This window comes from Patagioenas fasciata, chromosome 11 (assembly GCF_037038585.1).
Source record: "Patagioenas fasciata isolate bPatFas1 chromosome 11, bPatFas1.hap1, whole genome shotgun sequence".
In the NCBI taxonomy this organism is placed as follows: domain Eukaryota; kingdom Metazoa; phylum Chordata; class Aves; order Columbiformes; family Columbidae; genus Patagioenas; species Patagioenas fasciata.
The window spans coordinates 10,879,766-10,903,055 of NC_092530.1; the positions used below are offsets into that span (position 1 = coordinate 10,879,766).

A 23,290-nucleotide genomic window follows, 5' to 3' on the forward strand; every position below is an offset into this window, starting at 1 on the left:
CCCGGCGGAGCCACAGCTCCTTTTTAGGCCGCATTGGCGCTGCGGTTACCCGATCCTGCCCCAGAATGGAGCCAGCAGCCGCGCCACCCCCGCCGGTCGCGCACGGAGGAGGCCGGGCCGCTGCCTCCCCCGCCCCCTCAGCCCGGCCCGGCCCCTCAGGCCGCGCCGCGCTCGGCAGCCGGCGGGGGTGGGGGAGCGGCCGGGCGGCCCGCGCGCATGCGCGGCACCTTGTTTACCCCGCTCGGCTGGCGCCGCCGCGGCCGGCCGGCAGGTGTCGCCCCGCGCCCAGGAGAGCGGGCCCCGCGCGGTGGCCGCCAGGTGGCGCCTGCGTCCTCCATTCGCTCGCCAGCCGCCGAGCAGCGAACACCCCAAACAATCCCCAGCGCCGCCGCCAAATTAAATAACCTGCCCGCGCCCCGCGCCCTCCCCAAACACCCCCTCCGCGGCCGAGGCTCCGGGCCGGGCGCGCAACCGGCAGCCGGGCCGGGGATATAGGAGCGGAGCTACGAGCCTGGGCCTCCTTGCTGCCTACGCCGACACTGGGCAAGGTAAGTTAGAAAATGGCGGCGAAGCTTCTGGAAGTTTGGAGGGGGGACTCGGGATCGCGGTGCGTGGCTGCGGAGCGAGGCCGGGACGGGGCCCGCGGTCCCCCGGCCTGCGGGGACGGCGCGGGGCGCTAGGCCTGCTGGCCACAGGGACTCCGCGCAGCCAAGATGGAGGACGGCGGGGCCGAGCCGCGAAAACACTCCAGCCCCCCGCTTCCCCACCCCCCCTTCCCAGCGCGCCCCGGCGGGGAGGGGGGACGCGAGCGGAGCGCGAGTGAGAGAGCGAGAGGGCGCCGAAAGCGGCCCCGCTGCCCACCCGGAGCCCCGTTCCTCGTCCCCAGAGCCGGCCGCGGGCAGGCTGGGCCCAGTGCGCGGCGAGCTAAAATGGAGAACCACCTTCTCCTCCTCCCCCCTTCTCCTGAGCCGAGCAGGGGCTGTTGGCAAGATGGAGGACTCGGGCATTGTGTGTGTGGCGGGTGTGTGTGTGGGCAAGCCGGGCCGGGCCACTCGGGGGGTGGCTGGGAGGGGAAGGGGGTCGGAGCCGCTGCGGCCGGAGCAGGGGGGGGCGGAGAGCGCTGGGCCGCGCGGCGCGCAGCAGAAAATGGTGGGGCGGCCGCCGGTGCCCTGGGGTGGGTGTCGGAGGAGGCCGGGGAGAGGGGACTCCCACCCCTGACAGCGCTCCCCCTCTTTCCCGCAGCTGAGCTCTCCTGCCAGCCCGCTCCCGGCGGCTTGCCCGCGGAGTGAAGTGCCGGGGGATCGGGGTTTCTCTCCTTCGTCTCCCTTTCCCGGCTCGGTCGAGCTGGGGCAACTCCGGCTGCCTCTTTCTGAGTGACTGGGCTGGAGAGCTGGCGACAGCGAGTTCCCTCGGCCCAAGTGAGGACGTGGGGTCTGACCTGTGCCTTTCTCCCCCGCCCCTCTTTGCTGCCTCCTTCGAGAGAATTGGCGACCCCCCCCCCCCCCCCTCCGGCGTCCAGCTCGGGGAATGCCTTTGTAGGGCGAGTTTTCCCCTCTGGGTGACTTTGGGCGAGCTCTTCGGTGGCTGCCCTCTAAGAGGAAGAGTTGTGGCAGTTTCCGTTCGGCTTGCTTTAATTTTTTCTTTTTTTTTTTAAAGAAAGGGCGCTTGCCAACTTGTGCCGGGGCCGCCTGATGCCGGGAGCCGCGTGTTGCAGGAACCCCGCTGGGCTCTCGCCGGCCCTGGTGGGGGAGGGAGGGGGAGGAGGAGGAAGAAGAATGCTTCTTACTGGGGGGTTTTGGCGCCACTTTTGTTTTAGATAGTGCTTCTCTGCCCCCTCCTCCTCGGCACGCACTGAACTGAGCTGAACCCTGCCCAGGTAGGAAGCAAGAGCTTTCCTGGTGTTTCTCTTTTCTGGGCGCTTCTTTTCTCTGAACGGATTAAAAAAATATATACACAGTTGTTGCTGTGGTGAGGGACTCGGAGGGACGGGGGAGCGAGAGCAGCAGCAGAGGCCTGTACTGGGCGGCCCTGTTTTTTCGGGTGTTTTTTCTCCCTGTCCGAGCGCAGCCCCGAGCCGGGGTGCGCTGGCTTTGGGTGCCCGCCCCGCCGGCCTCCCGCCGCCTCTTGCCTTCCTCCGCGCTGGTGGCGTTGTGTAATCCGCTCGTCCCGTGGAAATCCGCGACCGACCGACCTCATTTTTTTCTTTTTTTCTTTTCACCCCCGAGAACGGGGAGTGAAGGCGCTCGTCTCCCTCTTTCGCTTCACTCGGCTCTTGCTGTTGTTTTCCCACGGGATGTGGTGTTTGGACTTAACACAAAGTTTCAATAACCGCCGAGTCCGGTGCTGTAGTTACTGTGTGTTTTGTTTTGTTTTATTACTTTTTGGAAGCCTGAGTAACAAACGCTGCCGCCTCCCCCCTCCCGCGCTGGCTCAGTGCTCTCTTTCCGTGTGCTCCCCGCAGCCACACCCTGGCGTGTCCGGCCTCGTTAGCCGCCTTATCGCCCGTGTGACCCCGCGTTTTCCCTCGCCTCCCTCCGGCCGGAGCGTGAGTCCCGGCCGGCCGCAGCAGCAGTGCCCGGAGGTAACCCGGGGCGGCCGAGGTTGCGCTGCGCCCCGCTGCCGTCTCCTCCGGTGGGGTGAGGAGGGGCCATGTCAGCGCGGCGGTTCGTGCCGGGGGCGGGGAGTCGGGTTACCGAAGTGCGTCACACGCGGCCCCGCCGGGGCCTGCTCCGCCGCCGCCTGGGGCCGCCGCCGCCGCGCCCGCCTGCCGCCGCCCATTGGCCAGCGCCCGGGCGGGAGGCGGCCGCTTCCTCCCGCGCCCCGCGGCGGGCAGCTCGGGCGCGCACCCCGCCGGGCCCCGGAGCCCCGGGAGTGCCGCGGGGAGGGCAGCGCCGCGCGAAACGCTTCCGCGTCTTCCCGGTTCTGTTTGGTTTGTGGAGAGGGACGGTGAGGACAAGGCGTTTTGGATCGCGTCCGTCGAAGCCGTTGGATGACTGTGTTTCTGCTGCCTGGGAGTTTTGTTCAATCCTAGTTTAAATGACCTGGAAGAAGAGTTACTAGGATTTCCTGCAGTAGAGTGTTCTTCAAACATAGGTCACACTGTGAACTCTTGGCCGTTCATTCTCGATTTGTGATTGATGGCTTCTTTCTCGTTTATAATGCTTGGCCGTTTGAAACAAACTTCCCCCCTTTTTATATTCTTTTCCCTAAAGCCATTATTTATGAATGTATTTACTGTTACTTCTGGAGTGTTTATATTGTGTTGAACTGTGCAGGATTTAGAAAACATCCCTGTGCAGGCTGGTTGGTTACGTGCAGGTAAATAAATAGCCCAAGTGATTGTGCAATTGACAGACATTAATCTCTAGCTTCTTGGTATTACATGGTCATTATGCCCAACTCATAATTTTGCAGTTAAATCTTGGTGGTGATCAGTTGCAGAGTCACCATGCCCCAGATCTTGTGTGGAGCTCCTTGCTGGGTAACACTGTATCTTTTCCCTTATAACCATGATGACAGTTTCATTACAAAATGACACAAGATATGAGAAGGCCACTGGCGTGCTGTTAGCATAAACCTTCATCTTTTTCTGCTTTCAGTGCTGGAGCTGAGTGGGGTAGAATGCCCATACTGCTCTGATTAATTAAACAAAGACTAAGAAAGCTTCAAAGTTGAAAGGAGAAAAATATGAATTAATTCCCATATCTAATAGATGGGTTTTGCACCTTAACTGATGAGGTTCCTGTAGGTCCTTCTTAACAAAACCAGTGATGTTTTACCATGTCATCTACAGGTGGGCTCTTTGCAACCTGTGGGAGAAATCAGTTAATTTCCTTTGCTGTTGTTTATATTGAATTAGCTGTGGTAAACTTAACATTCAATGTTGTATAAGTGTAAATTCAAGCAAATAAACCAGGCATGGAACTGGGGAATGGGAGAGATTCTTTAATTTTCCTGTGAAACTTCTTAGCGCTTGGATATCTCCCAACATGTACTTGGGCCAGAGATATGTTTTTGGAGCTTTTTCATCCATTTACGATTTTGGGAAGATATTGCTGAGTAAAGTCAAAGAGCAGTGTAAGGACTTGTTGAGCTTGTATTTAAGAAGACTAGTCAGAATTTATGTACAGACCATTTCTTTTAGATGTGAAGTCTTGATGTTTTGCAATCAAAAGCTGGAATTATTGGTTGGGGTAAGTTGTTTCAAATTAATGATGCTGTGATATTTTAATATATTTTTAAAAAATGAATTCTGTGAAATGACAAAAAAATTGATAGGTTCATAGCTTATTAAAATACTTGGTTTAAAAATACATTTTAGTACTTGAAGAACATTCCATTTTTAAAATAGGAATATTCAATTAACTGGCTGTTAATCTAACTTGAATTCCATAAATATATCACATTCCATCTTTACATGTTACAGTCTTTAAAGGCATAAATGTGCAGAATGAAATTATTTCCACTTGAAAGGAGCGTAAATAGAATTGTCAGTTAAATGCTCTCTTTATTTTTATTTTATTTCAGTATAACATATCAACAGCAACTGAATTATTTTTTAAAAATGTCATGCAAACAGCTTCTCTTGAATATTACATGCTAATACAGTCTCCTGTAGAAAATAGCCGCAGGCAACAAACCACTTGAAAGTACATGCTCTGGTTGGTGGGAACAACTGCATTAGGTTTTGTCAAATCATGAAATAATCTTAACACATCAGAGCATTATGAATTTTTTTTAATTAGATTGCTCTTTGTCACTTATGGCTCAAATTTAGGATGATACGAGAGCCCTCATTTGTCATTTTCATTTGTGATGTTACTGTCTTGATTTTGCTGCAGTCAAATGCTGTAGGAGATACTAGATTTTCTGGGACTTGTGTGACAGTGTAAACAGGTTGTATGTTTTACAGAAACCTTAAACACTTTGGTTGCTTATTTTCACCAAATGAATCCCCAAAAGCAAGCAAATATTTCTGCAGGTTACTTACGCTTCTTGGTTCTGTTGTTGGAACGCTGTGTTTTGTCAAATGAGATGAGGTTCTGAACTCGGTGTGGTATGCCGACAGTGTCGTAATATCTTCTCCTATTAATTTGAAAACTTAGGAGAATATTGTAGGTGTGAAATTCTAAAATTGTACTTGGGTTTTGGTGGTGTGCAGTGGTGGTTTTTTTTTTTTTTGTTTTGTTTTGGTTGGGGTTTTTTTGTATGTGAGGATTTAAGAAAACATACAGGAAAAGGAATGTACTGTAGATTGCATGTCTGTGAGCTGGATGCTAGAATTTCCCAGAGTTTCATTTGCTTCAGTAATTGTTTTGTAATGGAGAAAAGTGATTGATAGCAGCCATCAACATATCAGTTTAATATTCTTAAATAAGCTCTGCTCACTTTCTCAGTATCGCTTAAAACATTCATATTCTGAAAAGTTTAGCTTCCTTATATGAGGATCATTGACAAAGAAGAGGCGAGAATTAAGTGATAACTTCGTCCTTTCGGAAACTGAGGGTGAGCAGGGAATTGGAGCTTTGGCTTGGAGAATAAGAAGCTTGTACACAACAAATCTATGGAGTAATGGAAAGACCTTTTTTCCATATGCATGACAAAAACTTGGATAGTGACATAGAGGCTTATTGCCTTGGTTCAGATTCAAGGCCATCCAATGTTTTAGATCACCTCCACTTTTGAAGTGAAAGATAAGTGAAAATGGGAATGCTTTGTGGGCCCACAGCTCTTCGGTCACAGGCCCTGGCAGTCCTTTGGTTTGGTCTGCTCTAGTCTTCTTCCTGCCTCCTGACCCTTCTGTCCTGTTGGCCACAGACAGAGGTGGAACTAAATGGGGCTATAGGCAGATTAAATGCTCTGGTCGAGATATTAGAGTCCTTCCTGCAAGAAAGGAGCGTGTAGTGTGCCGAGTTACTCAATTCAGTCTGTTCAGGTTTGATCTGCATCTGTCAGGTCAGTGGTGGTTTCATGTGGGCCAGGCTTATGCTGCTACACTGGCTACCTTGTGCCTTGGAGGGTGCTGGGGGGGTCCTGGAGTGGCCTTGTGGGGAGTTGTGCTCAGCGGGTGTTTTGTGAGGATGGGAAGACATTGGTGTTTGTTTTGGTAGATGAACTTTTGAAGAGAAAACCTTTTGGTAACCTTTGCAGTATTGCATCAGCATGACTGAATCTCTTGCTCTAGCTTTTGTTTTTTCTTAAAGACTACTTTCTGGAATAAACCAGTTAAACTCTTCCACCACTGTGAATAGTTTTAAAGTTTGGAGATCAGTCCAGTGACTTCAGTTGGCTTTTTATGTTGGGGAAAAAAAAAAATCCACTTTCCAAAAGTGTGTGTCTTTGTGATTTAACGGTAAGCCTTGAAATCTGATGAGACTTTTAACAGGGTCAGATATTTACTTATGAGTGATACAGTGCAAACTTCTGTTTTGAGAATTGGAGATTTAAAATGTACTTTTAATTGTATGTTGTTTTATTTAGAGTTTAGGAGCTTTAAGTTTTCTCATGTTGCAGTTCATAAAAATCTGGTGAAGTTGGGTTTTTTTTTATTTTTTTTTTATTTTGGCGAGTAAATACAAAGTAAGGGAAACTTCTGAACATGGCCTTCATTTAGATTACCACAGACAAATGTAGGGCTAGTGCTGATTGGGTTCTGTCTTGAGATCAGATATCAACACAAAAATTGTATTTTCTTCTCTCGATCCTCTCATTTTGATGGCCAGGATCACTAGGACTAGACCAGAGTCCTAAATTTGATGGGTTATGCCATTGCAATATTTCACAGTTTACTCTACCCCTTTTTAGTATCTGTGTCTCCCAAGTGTTGCACCATTAAGAAAATCACTGATCTGTGAGATCTTGAGTAGAGAAGAAGGGGAAGCAAGACGTTTCTTTTTGTTCATCTCTCAAACATTTTCCCTCGACTGATCGGATCTGAGGAGAGATCTGGCATGCAATTTTGGAGATAGGGATATGGGGAAAAATTTGATCCCCTTGACTTTCGTGTGACAATTAGTCCTTTTTTAGCCTTTATTGGCTACAGTCACATGGAGGAGTGCAGGTGTAGTCTGCTTGGAAACTTCTTAATCTCAATTTGTGTCAGAAATGAAGTGCATACAGGACTGCATTTGTATGCAGTTATTGTTTGTCTTATTGTGACTTCAGAGGGAAATTAAATTATCTGTCATGTAACTGCTTTATGCAGGTACACACTTTATGTCCAGGCATGTACTTTATTGTTGTCTGTTCTGTACATTTTTTGATTGTGTAACTAGCTATAACATCCCTCTCTGGAGGAGTTATTTTTGAAAAAGAATGTAATAGGAAGAGTGAGTAGATGTTAGAAGGTTGTCATATATTGGAAGGTGGATTGTGATCTGTGATTGAGAAGTTAATCACGATACCTACCCAAAGACAATTATCTAGAGATGAGTGTGTTTGGTGGGGGGGGGGGGGGGCGTGGTTATAGGGGGCAGGTAGATGAATGTTTATTTTCTTATGACTCTGAATCTGATGGCTTATTATATTAGTCCTGCCCTCACACGTTTTATGCATTTTAGTTTTCTGTGCTTCTATTTCAGTAAAGGTTAGTCATTGGATTAGAAGGGAGTGTGTGTGGCACTAGAATTCAGTGGAAGAATATTTGTTTTCCAGAGCAGATTTTTGTTAGTGCTTCTGGTGACTCCTAGAGAGGAAAGTATTTTTGCATCTGTTCCCATTGTTTTAGGCTTGATAGGGTAAGCCAATGATTTTTGCTTATATTTTGAAAAAGGTCTTAAATGGTGTGTATTGCCATGTAATATCTATGTCTGCAGTGGTCTAGATGGATAATAAGTACTATAGATGGAGTGCAAATATCAGGGTTTTCTATTAGCAAAATCATGGAAAGAAATCAAGCATACTGACATTTCAGAAAGCACTAAAATTTTCCAAAACTATTGACCAGTTAAAAAAAGAAACATCAAACCTTAGGAATGCATCTTTTGTTTAGTTGGGTTTGCGTTCCAAAATTGGCCTTGAGTTGCTGCAAGGTTTGGTGAAATGCTGCTTGGCTTCTGGCCAGCGGGTGAGCTTTGGGTGATGTGCGGGATGACTCACCTTACCTGCAGACGCCCCAAGTGTCTCCCTTCCCTGCTCCCACTGAGTGACAGGTGTCATTCAGTGTACGTGCTTGCCAGTTTGATGCTTCCTGGGAAGGTATGGTGATGTAGTACATGCAGTCACGTAGCAAAGAGGACTTAATGCAGGTGTTTTCCTGTTGCTTTATACATGTGATCTGTCTAGAAAGAGATGAATATTTTTCATTTGGAGGTAATGTTGCAGTTCTTGATTATGGCTGAATTGCATTTTTTTACTTAACGTAGGATTTCAGCCATGAGTTTTATGAAATAATATCTTCCTTGCTGCATCTCATCTGGGAAAAAAAGATTGACTTTTACTTTGCAAATAAAAATAAGCTGTTCAAGATAAGCCTTTTCTGTCTTTCATGCAATTACCTGCTATTCCTTTAGATAAAACTGCTAGTTTGTCCCTTAAGAAGGATCAACTCTGGAAATTTGGACCATATCAAGTCTTAGCAAGCAGATAATATGCAAGTAATGTAATTGTCTGATTTCATTTGTCAGCATGTAATCTACAACAGGGAGTGTTCAGTACGAGGAGAGTTTGTGTGGATTAGAGATGTGAATATTCAAGATACTTTTTTTGTTTTTTAAAATATATGTTATTTTAATTATCCTCCTGTGGGCAGTTGAATATATAGCTAACTGAGGTTACTAAAAAACAATGTCAGCAGTAATGTCAGGAGCACAGTTTTGTAATTCATGAAGCATGCATTTGAGATGTCTAGTTTTTAATTTGAAGGTGATTTGGTATGGCATGAATTCTGGAATAAATTTGGTGTAGCTTTATTTTTTTTTTTTTTTTTTTTTGTTAAATACTTATGGATATAGTGGCCAACTAATTTAATTTGAGTAATAAGACACTGCATCCTGACCACTGGCTATGGTCTTCATTTAACTTCTGATCTTCTTAGAAACAGAGAGCTGATTAACTACGTGTTTGTTGTGGGCTTTTTTTTTTTTTTCCCAAGGAATAAAACTAGGGAAACTTGGTAAAGACTTGTTTCAAAATGAGGATGGCCAGTGGCCGCAGTCTGGCTATTGCAGTGCTGTTTGTGGCAGGCATACAGGAAGTAGGATTGATACAGACCATTGTATCTTGGTTTAGACTAAAAAATACAATTTAAATATAGTTGCAGAGGAAAGACTGTGATATTCATAATTTGATTTATAACGTAAGTATTTTTAAAGTATGTTTGAAATTTTGTATTATTTTGGGATGGGAGCTATATTATTACAGGAAAGTTCCAGTTCGTTGTGCTGCCATATACTGTTTTATTTTTATTGTTGCTTTATGTACCTGGTTGAAAACCATATCCCAAATATTTTATTTTTAACTTCACATAAAATAAAGCTTTGCATTGTGAATGGGCAGTTGCTTCCTTATTTGTGTTGTAGGTCACAGAATCATATTGGAAGGAAGGGCCCTCTGAAGATCTAGTCCAGCCTCCTACTTAAAGCTTTTCCAGTTAGGCCAGGTTGTTGTGGAATTTGTCCACTCAAGTTTTGAATATCTCAGAGGATGGAGCTTCCATGATCCTTCTGGCAACCCGTTATGCTATTCTTATTGGATGCTTGTTGGTATTTTAGTTATTTGTGGGTTTTGTTTGGTTGTTTAGGTTTTTTTGTGTTTTTTTTTTTTTTTTCTTAATTATTATTATTTTTTTATTACTTCAGGTCTTAAAGTGATCTTAAATTCCTATAAAGATTCATACCCTTCCACCCCCAGTATGTTTGGAATGTATTCCTTCAAGATGGAGGTGTGGGAAGCTGATGACCAGGTTTAGAACTGATTTGGTTTTTATTGAGAATTATTGAAAAAGAGAGAGGTCACTGGCTACAGGGATTACTTTTTGGTATCTACTTTCCTCTTGCCTCTGGTTGCGTTTACTGTCTTTATTCTTCGCCTGTTGTCCACCTTCAAGCTTTGCTACTGTGTCTATGACGAAGTCTTGCAAATAGAACTGCCTTCCCTGAGCACCTACCTGTTCACTTAGGTGGTGTTCATACACTGATCAACATGATTTATCTGGCGGTTTTCATATTTAAGCAATGATATTTTTATTCCTTCTCATAAGAAATCTACAGTTCATTTGAAACTATGGTAACCAGAAGGGAAGGCTGCACAAGTCTCTTTCTCTGCTATAGGTCTGTTCTTACTTGCCTGATAAATGATTGGCCAAAAAGAGGTGAAACTGGCTTTTGCATATTGATTTACACAACATAGAAATGATTTATTAGGACAAATGCATCAATGATAATGGAAAAATGTTTGTTTTCTTTTGCCTGTGCTGCTGTACTGCATTTTTGTCTTGAATAATTCCATGTTTAAGGTGCTCCTGTTTTATTAAGTGGGCTTCCGTTTGGCTTGCTTTGATAAGCTCTATTTTCAAAACTGATGCATGCATATTGGTATTTGTTTAATTAAGATGTTTATGAATTAAAAAGTATCGCTGATGCAGCAATATGTATATGCCATATTACTGTTCTGCTGTGAGTTAGAACAGATTTTGTGAACTAGAAGACCTGTGGCTTGACCGTTGAAAAATAACTGCAAAAAAAGCCTTTAGGCATTATATTTCTCTTGCTGAATTGCATTGTCGTTCTGGTTATACTGCTGAATTTCTCTTCAGCAATGCGATAGTTTTATGAAAGTTAAAAAAGTTATGTACTTAGATTATATTGGTGCCTCAGAGTAGTAGTTGCTGCTAAGCAAAAATTTTCCAAGGTGGGCAGACACAGTTTGTGTATGTCAGTATGATATGAAAACGAGAGAACATTTTTAGAAACTTTCTGTTCATTAACACTGTGAATAGAAGAAAATGCAGTAAGTCATCCTCTTCATATACAGCAGGTCAGGCCCATTAAGATTCTTTGTATTGACCTGAAATGCAGTATAATCTGTGTAAAACTGATTCTCAAGTTCTTTCGTCTTTGTGCCAGGGGAGTATAAAGTATGTGTAGCATACCTTGCATTCAAAACTGGTTACGGAAGTTTTGTTTACAGAGAAGATTTATGCATTCCTGGATAATCCTACAAATGGGCTTAGTCTTCCGCTATCTCCAGTGAAGAGAAGCATGGAAAAATTCTAATTGAGTCCTTGTTCTTAGTAGCTTGGAGATTTAAGAAATTTAGTGAAGTTTTCATTTCATTTACAGTAACGACTATTTGACAGTACATAAGGAATTAAGCATTCTAGAAGATAAAATTACCAGAATGAAGAAAATGATACCAAGGAAGTTAGGAAAGACAGAAAAGTATAAGAATATGTTGATGCTTACTAGAAGCATTTCAAAAGTATGTTCTATGTCCTGTTGCACTGCCCTCTCTTTGTTAGTTTCTGTTGTGGAATATGTTGGCATTGAGTTATTAGCCATATCAAGTATAAAAAACTGCATTTATGTAAAATTTTAATCTTGGAATATGTTATTCTATCAGATGTGGAAGGTTGCAAATGTTTGTCTTGTATGTTTGATAAAGTTGGGAATTGAAAAAATTATCTTTAAAGCCTTTTGAGGTGAGATCTGGAGGAGAGAAATGAAGCTGGCAATCCATTGACAATGTAGAGTTGTTTTTCACCGTGAGGGTAGTTGGTGGAGAGACTAGGTACCTAGCTGATGTGAAAGAACAGAATTGGGGCAGGTTTGTAACTGGCAGTCATTTTTAAACATAACTGCATGTGCGTAGTTTCCTCCCTCTTTCATGGTCATCTTCCTTCCATACTTGTTCCCTTCAAGCTGCTGAAGATGTGCCATCACCATGTGGTGAGCTGCTGCTAGAAGGGTGGTTTTGTCTCTGTGTCCTGGCCACCTGCTTGGGTTGTTTGCCTTATGTGGGTGTGTTCTGCCTGTTTGAACCCATAGGTGAACTGGTTTAAGGAGCTAAACTGTGAAGAAGAGTAGTTCTCTGTGGACTCAAATGGGTGCTGCTCCTACATGGAAAAGGGTACAGCAGCTTTTGGCCAGTGAGAATGTAGAATTCAAGGGGACTGCCCTGGCAGTAGTTTGGTTGTTGAAGGGTCCTATCAGCTGCCTGCTCCAACAGTAGTGGTAATATTTACTGTAACTCTAGACCCAGGAAAATAAAACTTTACTTCTGCTGTCATTTGCTACTTTTCTACCTGATCTTACTCCTAAAAACCATTTTGGCAATATGCCAGTTTCAAAAGTGATCCTCTAATCTTTGTAGTGATCTCCATTTAATTTATTTATTTATTTATTTATTTTCTGTAATGTTACGAAGTCTGTCATAGAACAGTTAGGAACTATGCAAGGAAATTCAGGACTGCTGTTGATTTGTATTAATTTATGCAGACAGGAAGATCATGCACATTTTTCTTTGGTTTCAGTCTATGCGCTGGTTGGAAGCTGTGCAGGTGTCACTTGGAATGAGACAGAAGGGGTAAGAAGATTTAAGAGTGGTTATAAAAGAATTTCCTCCCCGCAAGATTTTCTTCCAGCCTTAGCATGGTTAATCAGATGCCGTTGTCAAAACCCTGCTAGACCTCCTCCTTCAGCTGGATGCTTACCAGCTTGTTGTGGTTAGATCTTATTATGAGCCTTTGCACTCTCCAGTGTTCCGTGGTTTATGGAAGCTGCGGTGCCAATTCTGTATGTGAGGTCTGGCTTTGGCCTTTTTACAGAATGTGGACCATCCTGTGCAGTGACCTGCAGTCCCATCCCTCCTGACTCATCTCCCTCTTGGATTCTGAGTTTTTGGGGCATGCTGAGGCTACAGGTCTCATCTCCAGGAATACCTGGTAACTAAACCAGACATACCCTTTTCTAGTCTCATAAAATATTAATATTGTCCTTCAGAGAACCTGAGAAATAGACCAGATGATGCCTGAACACATTGCATGCCTCTCCTCTCTGCCTCACGTTAGGCTCAGTTCAGAGCATTTTGTTTTCTTCTGCTTTTGGTAGAAAACTAGCAGTGTTTTTTACAATATGGAATATTTTAATTTTATTTTATTTATTTTATTATTTTAAAATTTCATTATATTTTCCCAACTAAGAAGATGTCAGCTTTCTTCTCTAGGTCTTTGGTAAGAGCTTTACTGTTATTGATCAGAAATGACTGCAAAGTGATTAATTGCTTAATTCCTCACCATTTTAGAGTTTAGATTTGGGGAAACTGGTCTGTGATTTGTTGAACATAAGCTTCTATGTGAATAATCAAACTGACAGCTACACTGTAGGCTGTGATTTTGCTTTGTGAAGTTGTAGTCTAGTTGGAAATACTAGCAACGGAAAAGCCACATGTACAAAATTTTTGGAGTGTTGTACATGGTTTGGGTTGTACAGAGGATTGTAGAGATTTGGGTTTTATGGTATCCATTTATATAAACCATGTTGGAACAGGAGTTACTCTTTTGGTGTTGAATTTTTAGAGGGCATTGAGCATGGCTGGTGGGCATTGGTTCTACCCAGTTTTGCAGGTGTTCCTTAGAAGGACTGTTGTGAATATAGCTGCCATTGCCCGAGCTCGCTCTTTCTCCTTACTGCTGTTGAAATGTTGCTGTGGGACTTCCCTGCTTGGAGACATGCCAAAATGAGTGTGTGGGAAGACTTAATACTTGCTACTTACATAGCATTTTGTATGTTCAAAGTCTTCTGCAAATACTAACTAATCTTTATTTAGCATTTGAGCCCAAATTCTGTCAGTATAAATCAGTAACAGCCAGTTATGACCCCTACTTTTTGATGTCAAAAGGACGAAAAGCTGTAACTAGTGTAGTTAAGAATAATCTTTATCATCTTATTAACATACTGTTTTTGTCACTCTTAACCTTCTGGTTTAGTGTTGTGTAGAAGGTTACGAATAGAGTATAGTACTACTCTTCGGGAGGTCTGTGCCTTGCAGGATGCTGACTGCTGGAAAGAATGGCATTTCATTCATTTCGTGTGTGGTATTTCAAGCTTTTCTGGGCTAGTTTTTGTTTCTGCTAGATTAAGGTTTATTTCTTTCCAGTTTGGGGAGCCATAGCATATTCATAACAAATAATACTGTGAGAATGATGTTCATTCTGAGCTTGCTGCTTAAAAGCTCTGTTGTTCATCTTAAAACATAGTCTTGAGTTGAAAATTAATTACTGCATACCTGTACTAAACACTTATTAAGGTTTTCCCTGTCTGTGTCTTGTCAGTATAAATGTTAGTGTTCAGTTAACTGATATTAATTAAATATAACTGGTATGACAAATTCATCAAACTGTTAGTGTTCTGATTAAAGTTCTCGCAACACCAAAACCAAAGTAACTATGTACTTTTTTACTAGGATTCCTTACTCTGAAAATTGCTATTATATTGGGTTTTGTCTAAACTGTTGCTCAGCTATAAATGGCTAGTGTGTTGCCTGGAAGTATTTTGCTGCAGCAGTGTCTGAAAAATCAGCGTATGTATTTAAAACAGAGATGTAATTCATAAAAATGCCCCCTTTGAGTGGCAGTTTTTATAGAAAGTTATGTGGTTGTACATTTTAGCTTTTATTACCCAGATTTTCTACTGCTTGTTTTTCTTCTGAAGAATCTGTAAAATATTATTTTCTTCGGGTAGTTTACAGCTGTAATATGCATGAATTTATAAATGTGCATCTTTGCAAATTACATTAGGTATATTTTCATGTTAAGCATCCTTTTAAAGAGAGGCTTCAGCAGTTTTGAATTAAACTTCAAGATTTTGTTATTCCAACTTTTCCTTAGGCAGTTAAACATAAATTTGCAAGAACAGCTCTATACAATAAATTGTGTGCTGAAAACAGTGTGGACTAATGGGAAGAAATACTGAGATGAGGGCCGTTTTAGTATAGGTGGGGTCCTGTGCTAAACCTGTGCTTCTGTTTGCTGCACCAGGACTGACCTGTATACTTCTGTGGCTTCGTGCTGCATCTTGGAGATACTTACAGATCACTAAGGAAAATGATGTGGTGAACAGTGCATATTGGTCTTAAACGTTTAACAGAGTTAAAAGGGAAATTTTGTAAATTTAAGTAAAAATTAGTCTGACAATACTATATAGTCTCTGGTAATATACAGTTTGCAGAATTTTGAGAACAAAATTGTTAGTCCTTAAGGAAGTTTGAATTGTAACTTGTAACACGTGAAAAACTGACTGTAAATTTCAGAGAGAAAAAGTCTGTGAAACAAGGTTTGATCTCCTACTTCCTTTTACATTTTCTCTTTGACCAATCAGTTCACTAATTTTGAATAGATTGTTATGTATTAATTTGTGATTGAGTTTTAGTTAATGAGGTTTTTTGTTTGTTGTAAAGTTCAGTAGCTTTAAATGGATCTGGGATATTTGACCTCCACTAAGTGTTTAAAATGTAACTAGCCTTTTAAAAAAAAAAAGTAGTGTTACACAAAAATTAATAGCATGCATAAGTATCCCATAAACAGACCTAGTGCTGTTCTATGGATTCTTCTGATCTTAGTTAAAATTGAATAAATCTATATTCCTATGTAACTTATCTGAAAAAAAAAGTTAGTCAAACCAACTTGGGCATAAACATAGTAAAAATTTTTTTTTCTTTGTTTTCTAGTAATAGTGTGATTTTTAGAAGCTACACAGATCAATGAAGAAAATCATTAGAAATAGAACTAGTTCTTATTATGTATTTTTACAGTATTAAACTACTCAGTGGTGAGTGCTGTCTGATTGAATAAAGCTAGTCCTGGCAGATTCTAATTATGTCTGATATGCCCAAGAAACATCGTAATAGCAATAAATCATATAAATCAACCCACTCTTGGCTGTCCTTGATAAAATGGTGGCCCTTTGGTAGCAGAGGTGTGTGTCTTCTATTTCTGTCACATCTCTGCAGCTTTCATTGCCCTTTTATATAGGGTTTAGGCAAAGGTGACCAGCTCTTTACTTTTCAGAACATTTATTCAGACACCACAAAATATACTGAGTTACAAATTTTTGTTATTATTTGAAAAGCAGCATGTTGGGGCCAGGCTTTTATGTTTCATAGCTGACTAGATGACGGTGGTACAGGTGTTTGGGCCCTGTGCTAAGTGTGCATTGTAGTGCTGTGGCCAGAGGGTAAGCTGGATTTGGAGCAGTGCATGACAACTTTTAAAGCAGTTGTAGCCCACCAGAACAGTATGGACATCTCGCTTTTTTTTTTTTTTTTCCTTTGACGAAATTTGATAGTAGGTCATGTCTGCTCTAGTATCTCACTGATTTTAAAATGAACCGTTTTCTTGCACCAACCACAGGAATCTTTTGTTGAGCCAGCTCAGTTTACTAAACTGTTGGAAAGGCAATTCATTCAAAAAGAAATTAATAGATTGTTGCTCAACAAAGGGTCTGACAAGTGCCCTTGACTATGAGATGTGGCCAGAAATAAATGCAGGGAGAAGGGGGCAGTGGGACTGTTCTTTTACCAGTAGCAACCAGTCTGTCGTCATATTGAACTACATGGTTATTATTTGTAGTTTCATTCATTATTTAGCAAAAAAAGGGATAGATACAGTTAATACAGTTTGTTCAAGTTAGTATAAAGTGGACTCTCAGTTGATAATTGAAAGGAATACTGGAAAAAATTTTGAAATTACTAGTACTTGGCCAAGTTGTTTCCATTGAGCAGCTTCCCTTTCCCAGGGTGAATGACAATTTGAGAAGGCATATAAAAGGCAAAGATTGTGAAACAGAAGTGAGTGGAACTAGTAGAAGTGTTTAAGTTTTAAAAAAGGACTTTGTGTGATGTATGTGTAACACATTTTATATTTTAAGTTTTCAATAACAACAGCGTAAAGCTTTTAACTGCTGGAGAGCACGATGGTTTTAAATATATACTTAATTTTTAGGATTTGGTAGTTTCTGCACAGAAGACTTAATGACATTCAGAGTTGAAGAGTATGTGTTGTAGGTTGTACACTGGGACTTGTGTATCACAATATAGTAGAATATAGTCTAGAGTGCTGGAAATCTGGGGTATCTGTGTTTTCGGACTGCTACAATTTCACCATATTGTTACTTCTATTTAAGTGATTCTCTGAGCTGCTAATCTGGGAATAGATTATACTCAAATTGGAGCAAGGTTCTGCAGTTTATTCAGGCAACACGTAGATGATGGAGTTAATCAGTTAGACCTGTCAAACAGTATAAGCTGCATATTGCTGTAAAAATACTGCTATTTTGGACATCATACAAATGCTTAACTGTTGCAGTTGTCACGTTCAGAAGCGATATCTTATAGCAAATCAGAATGGTTAATGCAAAAAAGTTACTTGAAAAATAGGTTTCACCAGTGTTGTTCCTAGATCCTCAAATCTTGAGAAAGCAATGCTAAGGAATGTCCTTGTATGGGTATATATGGAGTGAGAGGGGAGAGGAAAATAACTTCAGTTTGAGGGAAGTATAAATTAATGTTTAACATGTAAGAAAATACTTGTTTAGAATGTTTTAATGATACATTACAATGATAAATCAACATTGAAGGAAATGCAAACTTAAGGCAGCAAGAAGCGTCTTCAGGGAAAATTCAGTAAACGGTGTTTGGTAAGATGATTGGAAATAGTACTTTGCTTTACTGTTGGGTATATACTACAGTATTTTGGTTTGTCATAGTCTGTGTTGGTTTTACTGGACAAATAATGTGTTTTCTTTACTCTTGGAGGTACTTTTTCCTGCCACGTAAGAAGGTTGCTTTTCCTTTTAAAATACTGTTGTATTTGAATACTTTTAAGCAGCAATGCCGTTCAAAGCTATGTGCTCTGTGCTTTGTGCATCTCTCCTTTCCTTCCCCATCCATATAGGTGTTCTTTTAAAGAGCACAACATTCAGCTGGTGCTGGATAAAGTAAGCTCTTTTGTTATTTTTAATACTGGTTTTAGTATTGCTTCAGTTAGTTAATGTTTTATAATGTACAAACCAATATTTTTGATGATTTTTTTTTTGTGTGAAAAAGGCCTGGTAGCACTCTCAAGTGTCAGTGAATCAAAAAAATGCCACAGCTCCATGTTAGGAAGATGCTAACTTATTCTACCTTTTATAAAATTAACCTATAATTCTCAAGCAGGTTTAATGATGAATCCCGTATCTTCTGTCCAGGACAGATCTGGCATTATATGCTTGTACAGACTTATCAGAAATGAAGTTGTGTGCCTCGGTCCAATATACATCAAGTTTTCATGACTGGGTGATCTGATGCTACTTTGTCCAAGCCTAAGCAATAGTCAGAGGGCTTGTGGAGTGTACTTCTGTGACCTGTTGGCACAGAAGGCAGATGTTTATGCAGAAACCTGGAAGATGGTGTGACTTTAAGTATCACACTGCAGTTTTTGACTGTCCTGTAAAGAAGATCTTCTTGTGCTTATGCTCTTCCTCTCATGACTTAGTGACAGTTAGTTATTCTGCAAATGCCACGCAGTTATTTGGAAGACGCTGGGTTATTCTTCCCCGAGTGGCATTCCTTGTGAACTGTGCATGGTGACAGTATAGGTGAGTGTACCTGTTGGTGCCTTACCTGTATTGCTTTGTGGGTACAAAATGGAATTCCCAAGTTTTATTATTGTTGAAGTTTCTAATAGCTGTAAATTATTACTAGAGTACTAAACTTCTCTATCTTGAGAGCCTAATTAAAATAAAGGCACAAGATATTGCAGAAAAGTCAATACTACTAATTTTGCTTACTGAAGACTAAATTATATGGTGAGTAAATTCTGTCCATTTTATAATGGCTGAATATTAATCTTCTTATTCTAATTTGGTAGCAGTTACCTTCCTGAAGTAATTCTTGATCCATGCCATTTTCATTTGTTTCTTCCTTCTCCCTCATTCCTGGCCCCCCATATTTAGATTGATGAACAGCATCTGTCTTCTAACACTGTTAATTCCTCTATCTTTTGGAATTCTCTGAAAGACATGGTAGTGCTGCCCTATTTAATTACATTAAAAATGAATCTTTTTCTTGCATTGCTGTTTGCTGATTCTACAACGGTAAATAGTCTTCAGCATAGCAAGTAGAAACAGGGGAGTTGTCAGTAATGGAGATGTAGGATAATGGGTTCACATTAACAACTACCACTGACAAGACACAGGAAACTCCATCAGGACTTTTTAGAAAAACCAGATAAACTGAAGAAAGCCCAAGAGACACCCCGGGTTTTAGGGACCCATCCATATCTATGGGAGCAGATGTGATCACTTAGTACCAGTTAGAACAAAAGGCTAGAAAGGGTGGAAAAAAAAAAATGTTTTCACTGTTTTTCTGTCACTATTATTTGGTTAATGTGCAGTTTCCTATGTAGTATTAGAAAGGTGTTTTGTGGTGGTGATGTTTTGTTTGTGGGTGTTTTTTGTTTTATTTTTTTATTATTATTATTGTTGGTAGGCTTCTATAGATTTCCCTACAGGTAGAAATGTGAAGGCCCAAAGTCAGGTTAGTCATGAATTCAAGTTCATAAAACACATCTTGAACTAAAATTTCATTTTGGTCTTGTATGTATTGATGAAGAAGATAAAAACCAAGCCATTTTTCCAGTACCTCAGAAAATGTTTCCACATTAGACCAGTCAACTTTAATTGAAATGATTAATTACTTTGGAGTGAGAAGTACGTTATTGTAGATTCTTTTTTTAATGCATACTGCTGCTAATCCAGCTTGGACGTGCAATATTATGAGCTAGATAAACTCTGCTGTGGAGATTCAAGCTTAGAAGAATGGTTTTTGAAGGCCACAGATAAATGGGGGAGCAGGTGTGTTGCTGAGCTCTTGAGGGAAGTGGGGTTTGTTGGGATTGCGTTGGATGAGCACTGTAGCTCCTGCATTTGTGCAAAGCTAGTGGAGGAATTTAAAAGAATATGTGGGTGGTGGTGGTCTTGCTGTTGGGTTTATGTAGTTTCAGTGAGGGAAGCTTAAAACTGGGATGTGCCATAATATTTCAGTTGTTCTTTAGAGGCAGGTTGGCTGTAGTAGATGATTGTCCAATTCCCTTATGCTTTGGACAACTGTATTCAACTGTTTACATTTCCGTGTACAATATACCTGGCTTAAAGGTCTATTTTAAAACTCATAGCCCTCTAGGAAACCCTCTGATTTCTTGTCAGTATCACTTGTTTAGGATTTTTCTGGAAACTGCACTGGTGTCCAATTATCAGGAAAAAAATTATATGTATTTGGGTTCTTAATGATTTTTTGACGTGCCTAATGCATGTGAGATTCAAGTAAGTAGCCTCTTGACAAATGTTTTGGTTTCCACAGTATTCTTAACCAATTTAGTGGCTTAACTGAAAAAAAATCATTTTTCATGTCTTAAGCCCGTGGTTGAGAACACCATGGCTTTTTAAGGGAACAGCACGAAGCTTGCCTTGTTGGAAGGGTAACTGTTAGGTTAATAGCCCGTTTTAAGGAGGAAGTTGGTTATTGTTAAAAGGCTGTTTCTTTAATAAATAGTGGTTACATATTTGCAAATATTTTTGGTGGGCATTATTTCCTTAATACATGTACATTCTGCAAATGGACTTCACTGAACATCATTTTATTAGTAGCCCAAGTTTGTAGTTTGACTACTCATACTCATGTGCTTGTAGGATTTTTAGTTTACTAGCGAAGAACTGTGGACAACTTCCAGAAGTTCCAAACAATTGTCCCAGGTTAAAGTGAGAGGTAAAAACAAAATATGGAAAAAGTGTAGCTCATGATCCCTTACTGATCAGAAGGAAATAGTAAAGGATGTAGGGAGCGTGTGCTACAAGGGCAGGTGGATTGAATGTTAGAGATGCAAGGGTCTGTAGGGCAGTACTCGAGAAGGTTTTGAGAGCTAGATATCTGTTCCAACGCGTTGTCTTCCTCCCCACATACGAAAGTAAAGGCAGCACTGGAGCAGCCATAGCAGAAATTTTGTCTACTATGAAATGGCTGGAGGAAGACCAGGAAGATGAATACTTTTTATTCCAGCTCTGCAGTTTGCTTTGGGTTATGGGTGTCCATTGTTCTTTCTGTTTTCGAGCTGGATTATTGGAAAACAGGTAACCAGTAAAAAAACCAGATACCCAGTCTCAACATTTTTCTTGTATATAGAAGTTTGTGAAAGGTTTGCTTTAAATGACTGAGAATGAATACATTAAATTCTAATATTTTCAATCTTTCTTAACATACCGCTCTTCATGAGTGATACTATGTCTGTATTGAAGATACACAAATATTAGTATTTCCCGTGGAAGGAGTTTTGCTAATTGTGGCTTAACAAGTGTTTTCAATAATAATTTCTCTTCACTCATGACAGAATGCCTGTGCATCCCTTCTTTCATGTGATGGAGGCGACTAGAATACTGCATTAGTGCTGGTTTGATTTTAGTTGGCTTTGAAGTGCTAAGGTTTAACGCAAGTGATGTGGTCTTCCACTTCTTCCTCTGATTAACAGTGTTGGGTGGTTGTTAGCTGCCTGTGCATAGCCAGATATTGGTGCTGCTTTCATCAGCCTGAAGCAGTTTCTAGAGAACATCTTGAAGATGTATTGTTTCCTTGGGGATTTATTGCGTTTGCAACATCACACCTCTGTTCTGCTGGTTAGAGAATACGATTATCAGCCGTTAGTGACCATGTTGAAGTATTCAGTACTACACAGTGGTTTTTTTTCGCATTTGCAGATTCTGTCCTGCTCATATGAAGAATCTCTCTGTGGCGTGTTTAGTTTTTGTTGATTTGTTTCATCTGCTGTGGTTATTTTCCTGTACGTTATTCCCATAGAATTGGTGTCTAGCTGTTAGTCTTGCTGACAGAAATGTTGAGAGATTTTTACAAAACAAATTTTTCTACAATTTTTTTTTCTTTGTCTTTGTAGGGAAGATAAAAGTTTCTTCCTTTTTTCTGGTTATCAGTCAGTCTCTTTAAAAATATTTTTTAAATATTTAAAAAATATTTTCAAGATAAGTGCTTTATATTGTTTCTCCTCCCTTTAGTCTTGTGTGTGAGCTCTAGATGAAAAACCTCTCCCTATTTTGGTCATGATCTAGTAGTGCATCATTGGCTGATCTATTAGTAACCCATGTTTTGCCAATCTGAAGAAATAACAACAGTAATCCTACTGAAACACACTTATCAAGCCTGTCTAGGAAGACTCAAAGGTAAATAATCAAAGGGGTTAGTTACATCTTTCCCAGATATTTTTCTTCCCCTTGTTTCGGAATCACTGAATGTTACTTTCATGTGGACATCATATTAAGAAGTTTATACATTAAGAACACATTCTATTTGCAGTAAGTCTTCCTGTCCTCTCCACAACAAGCATGACAGGGACCGTTAATGTGGATACCCAATCCTGTGCGATTTCATAAACGTGAAAGGTGAGCCTGTGACACCGTTCAGAAGATGCTTTCTCAGCATCCGATTGTCTTGGTCTTGAAACAAGACAACCCAAATTTTAGCAAAGTTAGGGAAAGAGGTAATAACATTCAATCTAATTGTTAGACAAGAACATTTTTATCTGAGTGTAAATTAGGTCTGGTGGTTGTTCAGCTTGACCTCCACTTTAATTTCTCAGATGGTGTTTGTGTGTTGTCATTTTACTTTGCTGTTGAAACAGCTGTGACTTTGCCATCCTTGTGCTTTAGTCCTTCAAATGCTCTAGCGATGTTCTTAAACCTTCCCTTCCCATGTAAGTTAAGCTCACAAGTAGCTAATTACTGCTTATTCTGTGCTCCATCGTCAGTCTTCTCTGAGCTTTTTAAGGGTTCTGTATTGGTGCCTGGCTCCTCTGCTGTTATCACCTTTAGTCCTTCCCTGCAGCCAAAGTTTGCAGCAGAGGAGTTTTACTTGTTTGTGGCCTAACAAGTGTATCTTGCTATGATCAGCTCCAAGAAGTGCTTAGATACCTGTTTTATTTTTGTTTGTTTATTGTTTTCTTTTTTCTTGCTTTATTTTTTCCTTCTGCCTTGTTTTCTTAGTGGGCTGTGTATTATACCAGATTCTGCGTTTCTTGAGTAGTTTTTATGCTTTAGCATATAAAGTCTTAAGCTAATTCACATAGTAATAAAATTTATGTTCAGTAATTAATTTGTTTTTGGCAGGCATCTGTTTCACAGTAATGAATTGGTAGCAGTTCCTAAAATGTCTGTTGACTGTCTAGAGAATTGTAGGAAAGCTGGCATTTTAAAATGTTTCTCACAACTGAAAGAAGTGGGCAGCTTTATATTAACCCATGTGTTCTCAGAAAAAC

The 23,290-nt window shown here is 41.0% G+C and overlaps 1 protein-coding gene across 5 annotated transcripts in view; it reads left to right on the plus strand.

The window, feature by feature from the left end:
- Nucleotides 1-329: 329 nt before the first annotated feature.
- Nucleotides 330-23,290, plus strand: part of STAG2 (STAG2 cohesin complex component) — a 75,529-nt gene continuing 52,568 nt past the window's right edge. For 2 of the 5 annotated variants that reach the window (XM_065846111.2, XM_065846114.2), the window contains exon 1: nucleotides 331-548. The gene's annotated coding sequence lies outside the window, so the exon portion shown is untranslated. Of the gene's footprint in view, nucleotides 549-823; nucleotides 1,022-1,855; nucleotides 1,877-23,290 lie in introns of those variants that run through there. The other 3 variants (XM_065846115.2, XM_065846113.2, XM_065846112.2) reach the window with 3 other exon arrangements.